At 33.6% G+C, this 21,540-nt stretch overlaps 1 pseudogene across 1 annotated transcript in view; it reads left to right on the forward strand.

The window, feature by feature from the left end:
* The window catches only part of LOC143249120 (death-associated protein kinase 1-like), a 159,731-nt pseudogene that overhangs the window by 14,615 nt on the left and 123,576 nt on the right, over positions 1–21,540 (forward strand). The window contains exon 2 of the transcript XR_013027563.1: positions 14,519–14,740. The product of XR_013027563.1 is annotated as a death-associated protein kinase 1-like (transcript). The remainder of the gene's footprint in view (positions 1–14,518; positions 14,741–21,540) is intronic.

Raw genomic sequence — 21,540 nt, forward strand, 5'->3', positions numbered from 1 at the left:
TCACCTAACATATTCGCCTTTTGAGCAGTGGAAACGTTATAATGTGAACGTCAATTTCACTATTCGATTAGTAGCTTAAAATTAGTGATGAATGGTGTTGGTTATCTTCCTTCTCTCTAATTTATAACTTTTAAATTAATGACGGATAGCGCAGATAGCTTCACATGAAAAACAAACTCATGTGTGGCATTATATATAAGTTGCATGAAAAATGAAAAGGCCAATATTTTAATTAAGTTGTTATTCAGCGGAATGACAAGCCTAAAAATAAAATATAGTTTAGGACACTCTATTCACAGAATACAGTTAATAGCTCAGTTTCATGTCTTTGTATTTCTTTTTTGCCGTATGGAGTTTTTATCCCATTATTGTATTATTACATTTTATTGCATAGTACTCTTTTCTGACATGATTGATTAGTAGTAGATAGATAGTGTTAGTCTCGTGTATGACTTTACGTTCGTGAAATTTGACATTTCTTGGAAATTTTATCTTTTCGATGTAGTGGAATTCACATACACAAGGAATAACGTAAATGATGCTATTATTCAATAATAGATATTTAGATGATTTGATATATGCTGACTGCTATAGTATTGTGTTTTCGAATGCTACTTTGTCTTCATGCTGTGTGCTTTCAGAGACGCCTTTGACATGGGGAAATTTGGTTGTATGTCTGTATTTTTTTATCATTTGCGTTATTTTCTTCTTTTTCGAGTGTTTTGGGTATCCAGTGTCAAGAAAGGCTTTAATAACATGTTTATCTCCTCACTCTTAGCAACGCCAGTTTTGCAAATTGTGCTCAATTTAGAATACTGAGTTGTTATGGTGATCATCGTTACACTGTTGGGACGGTTTGATATATATTTCAGGTATTTGTTGGTTTCTTGTAAATTCCTATAGTATGAAAGTTACGTATCTTTATAACCACTAAATTTACGAATAAGTTTTTTGACTCATGTTTCTTGTGTTATTTGTATTGCTGGATGTTGTCTAGTGTGGTTCGTGACTTATGACTTATATGTATAATCTATGTAACAATATTAGATATATATATCATCAACATTTTCATGACTCTTAGAATAATTTTTTTTAAATATAAGAATTATTTGGCGATTGGGCTTTACTAATATAAATAAAGATCAAAAAGTAACTAATTAAACTTAAGTGGTAACGATGGTAAGAGCTCCAGTTGTTTACAACTTCGTATTGAGACTGGTTATTCATGACACTCTTGTTGTGAATATTTTAGTCATTACAAGGTGTAGTTGACGTTTAAGCTTTGTTTTTCTGACAATGTTTGTAATCTACTCAGTAATTAACAAACTGAAAAAAGCAGAAGCGAAGATTAAAATAATGAAGTATGAAGTGGAAACTGTTTTACTCATAGTACGTCTAAAATACACTGAAACAGTCATGCTTTATCACAAACAGGACACTGCAACATTCACTTAACTTACGACATATAAATGTTTAGAATGATATGTAGGCACGTTGTTTTTGTTGTACACACACAGTTTATATGTCTGTCTTAAAACATGTGTTGCAATATTCATAAAACATTAACAATATGGATTCACAGTTGCAACTGAGTGGTAATGAATATACTAGCTGACGACGATAATGTTTTGCCTCTGACGACTCGGAAATAAGTCTGAAGGCTTATAAAGCCAAAAATCTGGTTTCAATACCTTATATTTTATTTGTTTGTTATTAAGCACAAAGCTACACGATTGGGTATCTGTGTTGTGCTCACCACGGGTATCGAAACCAGGTACAGGTTCACAGTAGGTTTACTTTTCTGTATGTTGTCTAAACATTCTTGACAGATGTTTCTCAATTACTCAAAACCATATGAAAACGGACACTAAATAGAATAGCATAACGTGTAGGTTATGTGAATAACAAGTCATATATCATGAACGTTACATTTTTAAGAAAGGCTACTTAATTTGTATAAATAAGTATAGAGGATTTTGACTCGAATTTATCATATATATATATATCTATCTTTTATTTGATTGTTGGTTATACTACAACTACTTCTCTGGCGCTTTGTTATACAATAGGAGGTTAAAGAAACAGAACCACGTTTGCATTAATTACAAATAAAGGAGTGGCATAAATCTATTCAGATTCGACATATGATAAAAGTGAATGTATAGATGTGTCTCACACTGTACTTCTTTACGTTGTTTAGTTTAAAATAAGGGAGTGGAGAACTTGAATGAGCCAGTGATTAATGAGTATATCTGTACCATGGGAATTGAGGATGCTGAAATGAAAAGCTTAACATCCTTACGAAGGCATACCGCGTTGAAGATAACAGAAATGTGTATGATAACTAGCAGTGCCTAGTAAATTACGACAAAAGGTTATTTAACCTATTCGTAGATTAATTATGACTTTCTGAACCTGTCCAATTAAAATGGTGATTAAGTACCACAACTGAATTACAAACAAAATTTAATGCAAGTCATAATATGAATATTTTTTTCTGTTGTTCTTGTCAGTCTTACAGATATATATAGTGACATAGATAAATGTTACTTAATAAAAGTGTAAACTAAGGATTATACAAATGTAAATGATTTGGCAACAAGTTGCAAAAGTCCTATCTAACATATTTTCTTTACTAGAAATAAGAATACCAAATAAAGAGAGAAAAAAAGTAAAATATTGGATATATCATTGAAAACCTCGTGTTAACTAAAGATAAAAAAAATCTAAACCTGGATGCTTCATTGAATTTCACGTGTTTGCAACTGTTACGGTGATAACGGCAGTTTTAGTCGTTTCGTATAAACGTGTTATTTTTATTTAACACGATCGTACAGAATATTTTTTAATAAACATTTGCTCAGCCATTAACAAGTTTGTTTTTGAATTTCGCGCAAAGCTACTTGAGGGTTATCTGCGCTAGCAGTCTCTAATTTAGCAGTGTAAGACTAGAGGGAAGGCAACTAGTCATCACCACCCACCGCCAATTCTTGGGCTATCCTTCAACCAATGAATAGTGGGATTGGCCATCACATTATAACGCCCCCACGGCTGAAAGGGCGAGCATGTTTGGTGCGACGGGGATTTGAACCCGCGACCTTCATATTACGAGTCGAACGCCTTAACCCACCTGGCCATGCCGGGCCAGGTCATTTAAGAAGTAGAAGAAGAAAAAAATCGTTGTTGTTACTTTATATTTGTAATAAACTTTAAAATTAATATTGTATGTGTTAGCTACCGTTCATTTGTGTATTGCTCAAATATTACTCAATAAATAGGGTTGAATTGTATTTGACATTCACAGTTTTTCACTGTTCTTCCAAGCCCCCCAGTGGCACAACGATATGTCTGCATACTTGCAAAGCTATAAACAGGATTTCGATACTCATGATAGGCAGAGCACAGATAGCCCATTGTGTAGTTTTGTGCTTAGTTTTAAACAAACTCTGTTCCTCCAATTCCTTAATCTGGCACTGAATAAAGGATTTTTTACACTCACACAGCATGTATGCATGAAGGATAATATAGTATAGTAAGGTCTATATAATGAAAACAAATACAATACATGTGTGTTTATTAGAGAGACGTATAATATAGAAAATTAACTTTGTCGGCAGTATTCGAGCATAAACGAGACAAGTTTTCGCGATAGATCGTATTATTATACATAATGATCATAATCCTAAGTATGTCTTCCCATTCAGTGTTTACATCCACTTGCACTAGACCGTAACATATAGCTTAGACCTAATTTTCACTTGTGCATTTAAAATGTTTTTATATGCGAAAAATGCGACTGATAATTATTTCAAGTGAAAAAATTGATTTTTTTTTGCTGTGCAACTGTTTGCGACCAAATGAAGAGAAATATTTAATGTGGAACTCTTTGCGAGTTTATACAGGGTGTTTCGAAAGTCACTGTGTAGTTTTGTAATCATATTTTATTCAGTCTATTTCAAGCCAGCAACTGATAGCGGTGTTTAGAAACAAAATAAGAAGGATCTAAGCCTGTATTGATGCCAACGGAGGTCACTTTCAACATTGTTTATAATTGTCATTCATATTTACCTCCTGTATTCTATGGCCCGGCATGGCCAAGCGTGTTAAGGCGTGCGATTTGTAATCTGAGGGTCGCGGGTTCGAGTAGTTTTGCGCGAAATTCAAAAAACCAACCAAACATGTATTCTATATTGAAACATGTCTGTTAATAAATATATAAGTGCACAGCGACTTTCCGAACACCCTGTACAATCAAATAAAGAGAAATAATAAAATAGCACTAAATGTTACAGTCAGTCTCTTCGTGGACATGGCCCTGAATAGGGATGTTCTACGTTATTGTTTAAGCTCTGATGTCTTGATTAATTTCATAGCATTTTGACAGTTTATTAACAATAAACGATCAGCCCACCAATGGCACAGTGGTAAGTCTGCGTTCTAACAACACTGGAAACTGGGCTTTTTCATGACAAAGCTGTAACTGTTCCCAGTTTTAGCCTATATTGTCTCCTAGCAACGACCTGTAAGGGCTGAGAGAATTTGTCTGTTTATAATAAGAGCTATAACTACGTTTTTAAAATATCCCATATACGTGGAAGTTATTTTTGAAGAATGATATAACAAATACTGATGTATGATAGATGCAACACGAAAATGATTCGTAGAGCTTTCTGATTATTTATTAGACACGAATCAGAACAGAGGTGTATATGTTGAACTTATTGTATATTGCGTTATATCTTTTTGTAAAGTAGTCAAAGCGGATTGTTTTTACTATTTGAAAAACGTATATGATTGGACTTGCTTTAATTGAGCGTTTCAATATGTGTCAGAATATGCTCGCAGTTTCATGGGGCTTCTGGTATATACGTTTGTTGCCCATGAAAAATGAAACGAAGCTATAATTTGAGGTATAGTTGGGTCCAAAGCTTCTTCTCTTTCTTACAAATTTTCCTTTTTTGTCATTTTGTTAAAGTGAGCGGATATATATGTATTTCTAATTGAAAGGCCTTCAACAGTGTGTGTGTAACTTGTCAATGGACGACTCCAATGCATCACTTCTGTTGAAGCCTTCAGAACCTTTGCACCTAGCTCCACTTTGGGCGATTAAACAAGGGGGGATAATAGCATTGAAGACTGTAGGATCTGTTATTATATACACGTGTGTGTGCGTGTGCGTGCGTGTGTGCGGCTATAGTTAAAGGTCAAATACTGCATATGAAGTTTGTGCATCCAGCAAAGTTAAGATCTGTATATCACGATAAGATGTATTTCACATTATAAAACATTTGAGTTGTTTTATATTTTTGGTATGAAATTCTTTGGGTGTGGGTTCGCCCTGTAATAGTTTTGAAATTCGGAGCTAACACAAAATATTCTCTGCACTTTAAACTGTGTGTATTGTGAGAGTAAACGTCAGTTTGTTTTGGCTAGCTGTCTGGCCAGTATTCCAAAGTCAAAAACGGCGGCAACCAGTTTTAATAACTTTGCCATAAGTATCAGGCTGTCCAGAAATAAATGTCGTTTTTGAACTGCGAAGTTTGGAAACGTGTAAACCAGTGTTGTAAAACATGCTTTAATCAAAGTAAGCACCATTTACTTCAACACACTTTTGCCAATGTTGATCTTCAGTCAGCTCATGCTGACGTACCTAACTTTTTTGCCTTACCAATCGCACTGAGGTGGTTGGCAGTGCTTGATTTGCTTGTTCCTAGCTTTTCTGCAAGCTCACGTGCTGTTATGCGAGGGTCTGTCTCATATGCTTCCTTTAATATGTTTTCATCTAAGGATGGCTTCCTTCCACGACCTTCGTGGTCTTCAAGACTTTAATCTCCATGTCGAAACCTTTGGAACCAACGCTAAATTGTACGTTCAGTAACAGATCCATGGCCGAATGCCTGATTGATGTTCCGTGTAGTTTCGGTAGCTTTTCGTCCAAGTTTTGAGTCGTAGAAGAAAATCAGACGAAAGTCCTTCCTGTCCATGCTACCTTGGTGGTTGTGAAACTTACTTTGAGTTCAGTGGAAACAGCAGACAATAATGCACCTTGTAAGCGACAAGATTTGGTTTGTTTTGAATTTCGCCCAAAGCCACTCGAGGGCTATCTGTCGCTAGTCGTCCCTAATTTAGCAGTGTAAGACTAGATGGAAGGCAGTTAGTCATCACCACCCTCCGCCAACTCTTGGGCAACTCTTTTACAAATGAATAGTAGGATTAAGCGTCACATAATAACGCCGCCACGGCTGAAAGGGCGAGCATGTTTTGTGTGACGGGGATTCGAACCCGCAACCCTCAGATTACGAGTCCAGTGCCTTTACCACCTGGCCGTGTCGGGCCTTGTAACCGACAAACGTTAGATTAAACCAACTAACCAACAATAAGTTACTCAATATTCAGCTTCTAAATGTCGTGGTGAGAATTCCAACATTTATTTCTGGACAACCTAATACAAATGTAAATAAAGTTACTGTTTATACTGTATTGTGATTAAAGTATTTTGCGACCCCCTAACTTTTTATTACATATACGATGACTTATTAAATGCACGTAGTAAATTTCTTTCTCAAGTCATAAATATGCAAATTACTTACTGGCTTACTGTCTTTAAGATAACTGCATATCTAGACCATATGAATTGAAACTGATTATCTACCTTGTTTTAAATAATTTAGAAAACAATAAAATTTACGGACTTAGTAAATCGTTTATAGTAAATCAATAATATAAATTGTTTATACGTAAGTGAATGAAAAGATTATATCTTATCCTCCAATGATATTTTAGCTTGTTCAGGTAATGCCTTTAAAAAGCGTTGTGTAATAATGCTTTTTGAAGAACACTATAGTTATAAGGTTAAAACTTGTAAATTACCTCAAGTTTTTATGTTCTGGTAGTTATCTTGCTTGTCTTTCGCAACTTAAAGATAAATAGGTGAATGGGTCCACTACTTCATGAGTGTATTTAAACTAGATAGATGAAAATCACGTTGGTGACACTAGTTTTTAATCTACTGCTGTTGGTAATGAGCAAATAAAACTGATGTATTCAAATGTATTATTAACTGTTCTTAAATTATTGCATAATTTATCCAAATACATGCATTCATTTTTCCGCTGAGACAGCGGTAAGTCTTCGGATTTACAATGTTAAAATCAGGGGTTCGATTCCCCACGGTGAAAACAGTAGACAGTCCAATGTGGTTTTATTATAATAAAAACACATACACACATAATTCATCGTTTGAAAATTACTTATATATTATATTTAGTTTTGTAATAGACGTATTAGTACGTCATAAACTGTACACAGACGTTTCTTTTCTCTTTTTTTTTTGTGATTATCATTTTTATCCAGACACTGAAGCTACCTATTATACAATACGTGTATAACAACAGGTATGGTTGTATTGTGGATGAAGTAATACAGATAGTAATTTCTTTATGAACTGGCGTTTTGTTTATTTTCTTTCTTTCTGATTATCACACTATATTCATACCATGAAGTTATCATAAATTACATGCATGATTTTCGGTGGCATTTTGGAAGTTATAATTTACGTATTGCTTTCTTTATTGTTTTAAAAATTATCATATTTCCTATTACATTTTAAACTACATAATAAATCGTTGTCTTTGTGGGCAATTCATTTCATTTACATGTTATTATTAAAATAATTAAATTTATAATTAATTAAGTGTTTTATAAATTATAAACTTTTAATTGCTTACTAAAGTTGGCGTCTTTGACACATGTCAACTTCTTAAGGTATCAACTCCGAATTATTTACTACTACCAGAGAGACCTGCTAAACATGTAGGTCAAACTAGTAGCTGTGTTGCAATCATAATAGTACTTTAAACACAAGACTATAGACACGATAGTTAAATCGTTATCGAGTACGGATTATTGGATCAAGTAACACTATAATAACTCGTGTATAGTTTTTGAATTAGTTTAGTTACGGCGAAATTTTACTATAATTAAACCTATCCATAAATAAACGTACGATGCTATTCTCTGGCCTAACGTTAGACCTCTTTGAAAACTTTGATAAGCTTCTAATATGTTATTTTTCAATATATTTGCTAAAGTATTCTTATATCCACATTTGTTTTACATCTGTTGAAACTATGTGTTTGCACATGCATATTTAGATACTAAGGGGCACGCGTATTTACATGACAGTGAAAATTTATATGCAAAAACGGCTCGTTTGGGTTGAGAAAATATTTTACATAGAAGAGCGAACAACGTTTCGACCTTCTTCGGTCATCGTCAGGTTCACAAAGAAAGAGGTAACTGACCGGAAGCTGACCACATGTTTGAAAGGGGTTGTGTAACTGAGTGTCGGAATGTAGAGGGCGGCGTTAGATGTTTGAATATATAATTTTATTTATTTTATTATATTAATATAGGTATAAAGGCGTTCCTTTATATTGGTTTATTTTGGGTTTAAGTTGTTGTATAAGTAAGGCTTCTTTAATTTTGCGTTTGTTTATGTTTGTTTCTTTATTTAGTATTTGAGTGTTTTCTATGGTTATGTTGTGTTTATTTGACTTGCAGTGTTCGAAAACGTGTGAAGGTGACTTTTTATGTTCTTGAATTAATTAATTAATCTAATTGTTTCTTTAATATGTATAATGGTGAAGTTATTTGTAGAACATAACTAGGGATGAGAGACAAGAAGTAAGCTATACTTATAATGTTAATGTCCCTTAGTAATCTATTAGTAGGGATTAGGCATTTATAATGATAAAGTTCCTATGCGGACTATAATTGGAGTAAAATACAATTGCGTATAATGTTAATGTCCCTTTGTATTCTGTAAATGGAGATGAGACACTTTATAATGGTGAACTCACCACATAAATTGTAATTTGTAGGGTTCATACAGAATGAGTATAATCTGTTATAATCGTAAGGTCTATTTATAAACCATAACTGAAAGTAAAGTACAATAAGAAAATGTTCATAACCGTAAAGGGTCTTTGTACAGTGTAATTTAGTTAAGACACTTATAGAATATGGTATGTAACTGACGTATACGTGAAATCATTGTTACAAACGTAACTTAAAAATTTAAGAACATAAAAGTTAAATCATGAGATTTAAGAGGTGTATGCTATGGAGTCCCAGAAGTATGAAACTTAAACACAGCATTGTGTTAGATGTACGCTACTGTTTCAGGTTGAAGTTTAACGCGAATGTTAAATTGAGTTATTTTTAGAAAAGATAGTTATGAGAGGTTCGTTTACGTGACTGTTTTCGAATAATTTTCAATAGTTATGAATTTGTGATTGTTATATTATTGCGTCATATTACTGGAATCTTCTAAGATTTTCTCTCGTATTTGAGTATTATTGCATCATAATATATATTTTTTTGTTTTTTTTTTTTTTGGAATTTCGCACAAAGCTACTCGAGGGCTATCTGTGCTAGCCGTCCCTAATTTAGCAGTGTAAGACTAGAGGGAAGGCAGCTAGTCATCACCACCCACCGCCAACTCTTGGGCTATTCTTTTACCAACGAATAGTGGGATTGACCTTCACATTATAACGCCTCCACGGCTGGGAGGGCGAGCATGTTTGGCGCGACTCGGGCGCGAACCCGCGACCCTCAGATTACGAAGCGCACGCCTTTACGCGCTAGGCCATGCCAGGCCCTTCATAATATATATATATTAGTTTGTGGAATATTCTAGACCTTTGTCGAGATATAAATATGCTTCGAAAACGTAATTTGTATAATAAAACTTAGACCGTAATTGTTAGTTTAACTAAAGTACAGTGACGATTTTAAAAGCGAACTTCTCACAGATTGTGTTATAAAAACAGAGTAAAGAAGATCAGTGATGACGAGGTGGTTAGGGCGCTCGACTCATAATCTGAGGGTCGCGGGCTCGAATCTTTGTCACACCAAACATGCTCGCCCATTCAGCCGTGGAGGCGTTGTAAAGTGACCATCAATCCCACTATTCGTTGGTAAAGGAAAAGCCCAAGAATTGGCGGGGGTGGTGATGAGTAGCTGGTTTTCCTCTAGTTTTGCACTGCTAAATTAGGGAAGGCTAGCGCAAATAGCCATTGTGTCGCTTTTCGCGAAATTAAAAAAGAATCAAATACCAATATTATCTTCTAAAGTAACTGAACTAGTCTGTATGGGTTCTGACGATTGTTTAAAGGTCTTGAAACAACTCTGATAAATAATAGTGTAATAAGAACTTGTATGTACGTTTGACTTATTTTAATATATTATTTAAAACAAGTGATCTGTGTGCTGTATGTTTATTGTTGAAATTTATCACCAATAAGTCACATGCACCTACTGTAAAGAATCCTGCCTAAGTGGGCCTGGCATGGTCAGGTGGGTTAAGGCATTCGACTCGTAATCTGAAGGTCGCCGGTTAGAATCCCCGTCGCACCAAACATGCTCTACCTTTCGGCCGTGGGGGTGGTATAAAGTTACGGCCAGTCCCACTATTCATTGGTAAAAGAGTAGCCCGAGGAGTTGGCGATGGGTGGTGATGACTAGCTGCTTTCCCTCTAATGTTACACTGCTAAATTAGGGACGGCTAACGCAGATAGCCTTCGAGTAGCTTTGAGCGAAATTAAAAAACAAACAAACAAATATACTGCCTAAATATAAAAACTGACACTACATCTGTAAAAGGGTTTGCCCTCTCAACTTAAGTGAATATATATGTACGTGTGTATTTGTCTATATATGTGTGTGTGTATAATAGTGAGTAATCTCTGTTTGTGAAAGTTAGTTTCGAAGAAAACTTTACATGTAGAAGGCTTCAAAAATATTGAAACTATGCCATTTGTCCGAATCAAGTGTCGATTTATGAGGCAGCAAATTAACAATTGTATAAATGCATAAATCGTTCAAATTGAGTTGAAGGTACCGTATTTTCTGTTGAAAAATTTAAGTACGTTTTTAATCACATCATTGTGAATTAGAGGTAAATGTTTGAATTAATCATCATGCTAATCGCATAAAACTGACCTACTTTTAGAAAATCTCCTTTGAGATTGAGATATAATGCTCTTTTTGGAAAGAACTGTGACACGTCTCCAGCCAAAATTCCACTCGTGGCGTCATTAAATAATAAATGATTAGAAATGTTTTGTGAATCAAGTATAAAGGTACTAAAGGTGTCCTATGTAGTATCACTTCTCGCATCAATGACGACATACCAATGTATTAGCACATGCAAGTCATTCTTGTAAACTTCGATTAACCCTCTTGTTTTATAGTAATATCAACAGAATATAAAATGTATATAAAAAGCGCAGGCCTTCAAGTGAATTTATAGCAGCTGCTAATACTGAGTTTTGAAAGTGATCCTTTTTTTCATGTAAATAGTCTTTAAAAAACATCTTTTTAACCAACGTCAACTGCAAGCTACGTATTTTTATATATTTAGATAGTTAAGGTTCTAGGAAATTGAATGGAAAATTTTCAACTTTTTCTTTTTTTTCAGCAAATTGGTAGGATGTTGTGCTAAATAGACTTCACATCAAGCGTAATACAATGACCAACATTGTGAGTTTTTCAGTGGTTAAAGTAGAAAAATTGGGTGTTGACTAAAGAAATTTGACAAACGACTTATGTTTTCATGTCACATTTTATATGTTTTTAAATGGACTTAGAAGAATAACTCAGTAAATTCTGTTTCATCTTCAAGATAAGTAGTATCAACGGAAGTGACGTCAAAGGTTCAGTTTGTTCTATGTTCTTTTCGTCAAAAGACTCTGGACTACATAAACACGACAGACAGTAATACTGAATATGAGTTTTTGCTTCTCAGATGTCAACGTTGGGTAAATAGTATAGTTGCATTAATTAATGAATGAATGGCGAAATTCTGACATAAGATTAATATTTTTGACTATAGTTCCTGGTGATGTTACATGATAAGTAAATACAGTTTCAAAGTCATTTTGTAGAGACACCTATGTTTTTTGTTGATTATTTTCTACGTATGTGTTTCAAACATCTGTAGTAACTGCCAGATCTGTAGGTTGTGATTCTCCCACAAACTATACGTTTCTACTGAAACTTGTTTTAGTCTAACCTTTTTTTATGTGTATGGGTCTGTATACATGTATATAATTTTGAACTTTGTTCACAAGCTCGATGCATCCTTTCTTGCGGTAATATTGAACACGAGAAAACGCAAGGTCAAACATCTACAATGTTTTTTTTTTCCAGACCATTAATCATTGGAATTCGTGTTAGTATATTTTCATTGGTGATCGGATAATTAATTTAGTGTCCTTATAGCTGATTAATTACTGTCTGAAATCAGGTTCGTTATAATTACGTGTACGGAAATCGTATCTCGTACAACGTACAAATAAAAAATAAATAACTGTCAATAGTTATCACAACGATGCCAATGAACTTCTGAAAATATTTCAGGCAAATGTTAACTGTTTCGAATATGACAATATTACTGGCCAGAATATGTTGAAAAATAAAAGGAGTAACGTAAATTAACTGAAATTTGAAAAGTGTCCAAGAAAAAGTATTATCCAAACAGCTTTAAGCACACCACCTTTGTTATGTTTGTTATTTGTATTATGAAATTTTGAAATACATGTTACGACAAACTAGCTTGGGTACTTGTACTCTGGACGGAAGGTATGCAAATTCATGATTAATGAAAGGTTATCTTAGCACGTGATGATTTAAATAATTAAAAAAAAAACACCAAAACGCCCATAAAAATAGCAAAACACAAAATGTGAAACCGTAAATTTTCATGTATCTCTTAATAGACCCAACAAACCTTCATGCCAAATTTGATGAAGATCCATCAACAGAGGCGCAGTAGTGGTTAAAAAAACAAAAAAACCGCTCAAAACATAATAAAAATCGTGAAATTGAAAATTTGTATGTATTTCCCCATGGACCTAATGAACCTTCATACCAATTTTAGTGAAGATCCATTCTACACTCTGCGAAGTATTTACATGGACATACAACAGACGGTATTATTATGTTTATAAAAGTGGCGCCAGTGCATTAGATCAGCGTGTCACGTAATCTTTACGTTATATCTGCACCTCGAGAATAGAAAAAATAAAGTTCTCCGTGATGGGAAATGGAGGCGAAACAAGAAAATCGTAACCTCTATTGCAAATGTATATGCACACAGGATAAACGATTCGCGAAGTTAGGGGTCGCACATCGCATAATAAAATGTTTCAGTATCATATAAGTAAGGGGTCCATTAAAGTATGATATATAATTTGGTTTGATAGATAACCTTCTGAGCTGTATCATCGAAAGGTTTGATGTGAATGTCGTGATGGTTTTGAAGAAGCCTTTCAGCTTTGGATACATTATAAAAAAGGCAGTCGATTCCGTTAATCAGTTCAAAGCCAGCCAAAAGCCAAAGTCCATGTAGTGCCAGGAGCTGCTGACTAGTTTCTGGTCAGTAGTGTAAAATATAGGGGAAGGAGTCTCTGATCCTGTCGTTTATTCCACGTGTTACTTTCAGGTTCCTTTCAGATTGGAAAAGTGAGATGTTTGCTGGTACTTCACACTGTAATGCTGCATGTGTAGCGAAGTTTTATATTAACATTTAAGGTTAAGTGCTACTTTCAATAAACTCGTACCCAAGAATAACATTAAAAAAAACAACGTTGATGGAACATTTGTTTTAAGTACAGCTTGGGTCGCAGATGTCTTAATTTTATGGTCTAATGATCCTCTGAAGCTGTTTAGAGTGAGATTTATAAGAACTCTCTACTCAAAAAACATTGTTAAAAAGTAGTTGTTTCTACATTGTGTGTGTGGAGTAACGACAGTATAACAAGTCGATTGTTCAGGACTTGACTTATTTGTTTGCCAGTTAATTGGCTTAGTAACTTTCATTAATTGCTAGAAGACAAATCAATCTTCTGTTTGTTTAATTTCGCACAAACCTATCCGAGGGCTATCTGCACTAGCCATCCCTAATTTAGCAGTGTCATCATCACCCACCGCCAACTCTTGACCTACTCTTTTACCAACGAATAGTGGAATGAACCGAAACATTATAACGAGCATGTTGGGTGCGACGGGGATTCGAACCCGCGACTCTCCGATTACGAAGGGAACGCCTTAATCCACCTGACCATGCCGGGCTTGTAGGAACACCTCGTGTCTACTCTACATAAAATGATTTTCATTAGACTTAGAAATCATTGTTTGTCAATTTACTGTTATGCATTTTTCTGTCATGATAAGTTTTCCTTAATCCCTTAGATTTAGATTTTTAACAAGATATAACAAATGAATGAATTAAATAATGAATTCTATCGTCAAGGTTTTCTCGTCTGTGAAACATTTGTGAACATGTTTACCTTGTATAATCTATTTAACTAACATTATTTATGCCATATCTATGTCAACGTACGTGGCTCGTATTTGTGTATGTATATGTGTATTGTAGTTTTAGGATATGCTAATCATATACATATATAATCATCCCACTTTGCTAATCCTTGATTTCTTTTACATCTTTTAGTGGTCAGTTTGCTGTCGTTAAGCGATGCGTAGAGAAAGCGACTGGGCGAGATTTTGCCGCCAAGTTCATTCGCAAACGCCGTATCGCCAGCAGCAGACGGGGCGTGGCCCTTGAGGACATACACCGAGAAGTGTACATTCTGCGGTCAGCACACCATGATAACATCGTACAACTACATGATGTCTTTGACATCGGCTCCGAAATTGTTCTTGTCTTGGAACTGTAAGAGAATCATTATCGTATCTTTAGTTTTTTTTCTTCGCTTAATTTTTCAGAATATTTGCAACGATTAAATTACATAGTTCGTGCACTTATTGTCACAGTCATGGTTGTTGATTCTTTTTCGTACAATTACCCATGTTCCGCTAACCTGGTTACATTTTTTTTGTTTTTTTATCGTTTTGATTGAATTAAGATCGTCAGAGCAAAAACTCGCAATCCTAAGAAGAATAACATTTATATAGTTTTATCTACGTATAAAATGATAATGACCTTTTATCCAGTGTGATTATTTGTCCATACACAAACGTAGCTCATCTTTTTTTTATGTAAATTTAACTGACACGTTAAGGTAAAGAGTATTATTGTACACATGGATAAAATACGTTATTCTGTTCTACTGCTATTCTTTGCGCCGACTAATTTGAAATGGCCGTTATTTTTGTTGTTTGCTCTATTATATGCATAGAAAGAACTTTTATTATAAGTTGTATTTATAATTTTATGTGTATAAAAATAAACTACCTTAAATAACGGTGCTGCAAAAACGTGCTCCTCACTTTGGAGCTGTGGGCATGTTCTAAGAGTAAGATTCTATTAGGTTAGACAAAAGTATTTCAATAGTTGCATGGTGTTGATTGCTGGTTACTAGTTATCTATCAGTTCTAGGCTATCAGTTCAAAATTATAGATCAGCTATATAAAGTGTTGAATATGTTATGATAAACGATTTAAAATTGTAGGTCAGCAATCACTTGACAACCATTGCTGATATAATGTTGCTGTGGCGTAGCATATATTAGAACTACATTTTAACATTCTTTGGCATTTGATTGTTTTAGGAAATGTTTTGAAACAAAATGTGACCTGTTAGTCCATCTTGACTGTTCAATCCTCTAAACTAAACTGAAACTATTAGTAAATTAATTAAAAAAATAATAATCATAAAGCCAGTTTTTATCATTTACATCAGTGGTTCCCAACCATTTTTATGCCCTGCACCCCTAAAAAATTTTAATATGTTCTCGCACCCTTCACGGTAATGATTTATTTAAGAATAAAGGTGAAGATGGCCAAAACAAATGTTATCTCGCACCCCCTGGAATGCTATCTCGCACCCCTTGTGGGTGCGAGCAACCCTGGTTGGGAATCACTGATTTACATATTATCAAGCTTTCTTTTAACTCACTTAAATATATTACTTCCACAACATCTGAAGGCAACACATTCCAAAGCCCCAGTCACCCTATTGGAAAAATTAAACTTTCTTAGCAGAAGATGTCTCCTACCTTACCTAGTCCTAGTATTTTCACTGTTAAATATGAAATAAAGATGATGCATCAATACTGTCAGTTTTCTTTAGAATCTTAAACATCTCAGTGAGATTCCTCCCAAGAGAAAACAGTTTGAGAGATTTCAACTTCTCCTTATATGAAAGCCCCTCCATCCCAGGCACCAATCTAGTAATCCTTCTCTGAACTCTTTCCAACATTTCAATGTCTTTTCTGAAGTAATGAGCCCAAGACTGAACACAATATTCCAAATGTGGTCTAAGAGCCTTGTAAATGCAAAATGGCCCACCATGGTCAGATAATTAGAGTGCTAGGCTTGTAATCTGAGAGTCACAGGTTCAAATCCCTGTCATACCAAATATGCTTGCCTTTTCAGCTGTGGGGGTATTATAATATTACAGTCAATTCCACTATTTATTGGTAAAAGAGTAGCCCAAAAGTTGGCAGTAAATGGTGATAACTTACTGCTTTCCCTCTAGTCTTATACTGCTAAATTATAGATAGCCCTCATGTAGCTTTGCATGAAATGCAAAAACAAACAAAGAAATATAAAATATTTACACATTCAAATCATAAATATGTTTTCAGATTGGGAGTTTAGAATTTACAAGATTATACTTAATGGAAGTGACGAATGTGGATCAGCTTGGGACTCCAGAATCATCATAAAGAGACCTACAAAACGTCATACCCCAAATATAGTAAACAAAGGGAGAATCCACAAAGAGAAAGGTCATTGACAAAAGTTTTCCATGTATCCTATGCAACAGTTTACAGCATAATTAAGAAGAATCTGCTTGGCAATGAGGCTAATAGGATATAAGTTCACAATGATAAGGCTTCCAATTATACTGGCTGCTAAAATGTCACATACTTGAAGCAAGTGTAGAATGAAATAATTTATCACAGTATTCTATATGATAGCATACTGGTTAAATCATCTGGTGAAGAACCAGTGAATTTCTATGTAATATGGGTGTTGAAACAAGCATTGAGCAACCATCATCACTGTACAATAAGAAGATTATAGAAAGCATGCATTGAGAATTGTGTGTTTTAGATATGATATACTTATGATTGAGCCATTTGGAGTAGAAACTACATTTCATACTATTGCTACATCTTCAGATAGAACATAATCATATGGGGTGACATGGATGTAACAATGAGGTGATGCTCCAAAATAATGTTAATATAATAAACTTCACTTATCTATAATAAGTAATTCTTGTGTAATAAGTGACTTAAACCTTTTGTATTGTAGACAGTGTTTTTTGGCCACAATAGTGGGTGGATTTATTTTTTGACGCAATCATCTAACTGTTAAATAACTGGAATAAAAGTTTAAAGGGATGTAACTCACCAAGCATGATTTATTTGATCAGAAATATTTGAAACAGCTAAAGTTTAGTTAAGATACCTTTCCTTAACTCTAAGGAATTAGCTTGAATTACATAATTTAGGGTTAATTCACAATCTGTCACTTCTTTCTTACGATTTTGTTTCTTTCTTTCTTTGAAGTTATGCAAAAAGCTAGATGATGAGCTATCTGTGCTCTACTCACCATAGGTACCAAACCCTGGTTTGTAGCATAGTAAGTCTGCAGACGTTTTGCTTTGCCATTGGGGAACTTCTCACTACTACCTCAGAATGCATTCAAGAAGACTACATAGACTTTGTGTATATTATGTGTATCTTAGCATGTCATAATTGGTGCAAGTAGTAACATACACTTGTGCACAGACAAAGTAAGCTTATCTTGAATAGTTTCAATGTCATCGTAAGGAAAACTGCTGTATCAGTAATCAGTGGAAAAGTATTTAATGTTCTGTAATCTTTGATTCTAGTATAATTTGTAAAAACAAAGATGAGTATTTAGATAAATTCTCAGTATGAAGATAAATGATTGTGTGAATAATTACTCCACTTACTCTTCTTAACCTGACCACACGTTCTTGTAAGATGAGTAATTGTGTGTTAATTATTCCAGTTACTGTTCTTAACCTGACCGCAAGCCCTTGTAAGCTAAGCAATTGTGTTCGATTTATCATCCTTTTATGTTCTTTAATTTTTAGCTCTAATATTCATTTGAAAATCAAAGATGAGTATTTAGGCAAGTTCTCAGGATACTTTTGTTTTATCCAATATGAATAAAGAATGTGTAGTTAACTTGACTATTTCTATCTTTGTGTTTTAATGTACATTTACATATGTGCATTTGGAGTGAATTGTTTAGGGATACTTTTGTTTTAGTGTATGTGTAAAATAATACATATTCATGATTTTTTGTGATCCTTTGTGTTGTAGATGTATTTGTAAAAGAATACATATTTAATGCGACTTCAATTTTTGTGTTGTATATTTGTGCATGAATATAAATTCAATGTGATATTGATCTTTGTATTGTAGTTTATTTTCAAATAATGCATGTTTAGTGTAATAATATTTGGGCTATAGTGTGTTTGTAAAAAAAAGTACATAGCTAGTATGATTGTAGTGTGTTTGTAAAAAAAAGTACATAGCTAGTATGATTGTAGTGTATTTGTAAAAGAGTACATAGCTAGTATGATTGTAGTGTATTTGTAAAACAGTACATAGCTAGTATGATTGTAGTGTGTTTGTAACACACAGTACATAGCTAGTATGATTGTAGTGTGTTTGTAACAAACAGTACATAGCTAGTATGATTGTAGTGTGTTTGTAACAAACAGTACATAGCTAGTCTGATTGTAGTGTATTTGTAAAACAGTACATAGCTAGTCTGATTGTAGTGTATTTGTAAAACAGTACATAGCTAGTATGATTGTAGTGTATTTGTAACAAACAGTACATAACAGTATGACAGTGTATTTGTAACAAACAGCACATATAGTATGATTGTAGTGTGTTTGTAACAAACAGTACATAGCTTGTATGATTGTAGTGTGTTTGTAACAAACAGTACATAGCTAGTATGATTGTAGTGTGTTTGTAACAAACAGTACATAGCTAGTATGATTGTAATGTATTTGTGACAAACAGTACATAACTATTATGGTTGTAGTGTATTTGTAACAAACAGTACATAGCTAGTATGATTGCAGTGTGTTTGTAACAAACAGTACATAGCTAGTATGATTGTAGTGTGTTTGTAACAAACAGTACATAACTAGTATGATTGTAGTGTATTTGTAACAAACAGTACATAGCTAGTATGATTGTAGTGTGTTTGTAACAAACAGTACATAGCTAGTATGATTGTAGTGTGTTTGTAACAAACAGTACATAGCTTGTATGATTGTAGTGTGTTTGTAACAAACAGTACATAGCTAGTATGATTGTAATGTATTTGTGACAAACAGTACATAACTATTATGGTTGTAGTGTATTTGTAACAAACAGTACATAGCTAGTATGATTGCAGTGTGTTTGTAACAAACAGTACATAGCTAGTATGATTGCAGTGTGTTTGTAACAAACAGTACATAGCTAGTATGATTGTAGTGTGTTTGTAACAAACAGTACATAACTAGTATGATTGTAGTGTATTTGTAACAAACAGTACATAACTAGTATGGTTGTAGTGTATTTGTAACAAACAGTACATAACTAGTATGGTTGTAGTGTATTTGTAACAAACAGTACATAGCTAGTATGATTATAGTGTATTTGTGACAAACAGTACATAACTAGTATGATTGTAGTGTATTTGTAACAATCAGTACATAACTAGTATGGTTGTAGTGTATTTGTAACAAACAGTACATAACTAGTATGGTTGTAGTGTATTTGTAACAAACAGTACATAGCTAGTATGATTATAGTGTATTTGTAACAATCAGTACATAACTAGTATGGTTGTAGTGTATTTGTAACAAACAGTACATAACTAGTATGGTTGTAGTGTATTTGTAACAAACAGTACATAGCTAGTATGATTATAGTGTATTTGTAACAAACAGTACATAACTAGTATGATTGTAGTGTATTTGTTAAAAAATATATATTTAAGATATCTCTCTGTGATCTCAGTGTTGGTGTATTTTTAAAAAAACTTTATTCAAGCTGATAATATGTTCTGTTTATTAATACGTGTGGTTATAACTGATATCTTTCCTTACTGTTAACAAACCATAACAAACTAATAATTGAAGTTTATAATACGTAATTTTTGTCAAAGAAAGCAGACCTTGTAATAAAACGATAAGTTGACAGTACTTCCCTATAACCATACTAATGAGCTAGTAGCATTACGATGCTTGGTGATCAGTACTTTCGCAGATTATCCAACTGGGTTTGCTGTACTTCCCTGCACTATATGTCTTCGTTGTAAATTGATACTTGCAAAATCATCGGTACTACACTGTGAAATTCAAAGAGCCATTAATTCTACATATATTTTATTAGATGTTTAAAGATACGGTCACTAGTTTCACATCTTTACCGAAAGATTTTTTATTGTTTGTTGGGCCATAATTCAGTTTTTTAGAGATTTTTTTCCCGTGTTACATTGAGCAACATGTTAATAGTTAGAGAAAGAATAAATTTGCCATTCAGTACTACGATGCTATTAGGCACAGACACCCTCAAGTGTTTTTTTTAATGTTTTGTTTTAAAAAAGAGTTTACTATTGTGTTTCAAACGAACCATCGCCGAATAATGAGGAAGAAAATATCAATGTTATTGCAAAATACGAAGTAAATAAAGAAAATAAATCACTTGGAGTTATTTAAATGAGTTTAATATTTTATATTACAGTGTGCTGTTCGAGTGCTATCGTTTTACATAGTATATAGATTCAGCGACTATGATTTTAATGTAATTATTCTCTAGATGTTATGTAAATCAATTAATGTTAAAAACTCTGTGGACTTCATTTCTTTATTATTATATTAAATAAAGTTTCAATTAGGCTTAGAGCACTTTACCTCCTTAATCCACTTAGTTTATGGACTTCCATTTAGCTTGGGTGATTACTCAGAGGTGTACTCATAACAAAACGTTAATCAACAGTTGATAAAATATTTTATTTTTATCACTTAAAAAAATCCATTAAATTGAATGTCTGTGTAGTGCGTACGATTTACGCGTATTATACATTTATAAAACAGTGTGTGACCTATCCTTTCTTGAAAAAGTACTGGCTAACCCCGAATAAGAAAGCATTCTAAATATTTACCTTACTCTCTATCTTTAGGCTGATTCGTATTCATACGTGAAAGTAGGTGATTTCGATAATTGTTAAATGTATATAATATGACGTACACGTGAAACAGTAGGTGTGAAGCTTAACGTAGGATATCTGTATTAGTGCAAAGTAGTGCATCTGTTGTGGGGCAAATAGTAGAAAAATAAAGGTTTTTTTTTTTTTCGACACGTAAAACGTAGTATTATATGGGTTTCCTTAGTTATCAAACAATTTTATTTAATACTATTGTATGCAGTACGTAACAAATCCGCTAGGATTATTAGCGTGACTATACAATCTCACTATAAGAACCAGTCTCTGATAATTTTATAAATTTCAGAACAA

The sequence above is a fragment of the Tachypleus tridentatus genome, chromosome 4, assembly GCF_004210375.1.
Source record: "Tachypleus tridentatus isolate NWPU-2018 chromosome 4, ASM421037v1, whole genome shotgun sequence".
Taxonomy (NCBI): Eukaryota; Metazoa; Arthropoda; class Merostomata; order Xiphosura; family Limulidae; genus Tachypleus; species Tachypleus tridentatus.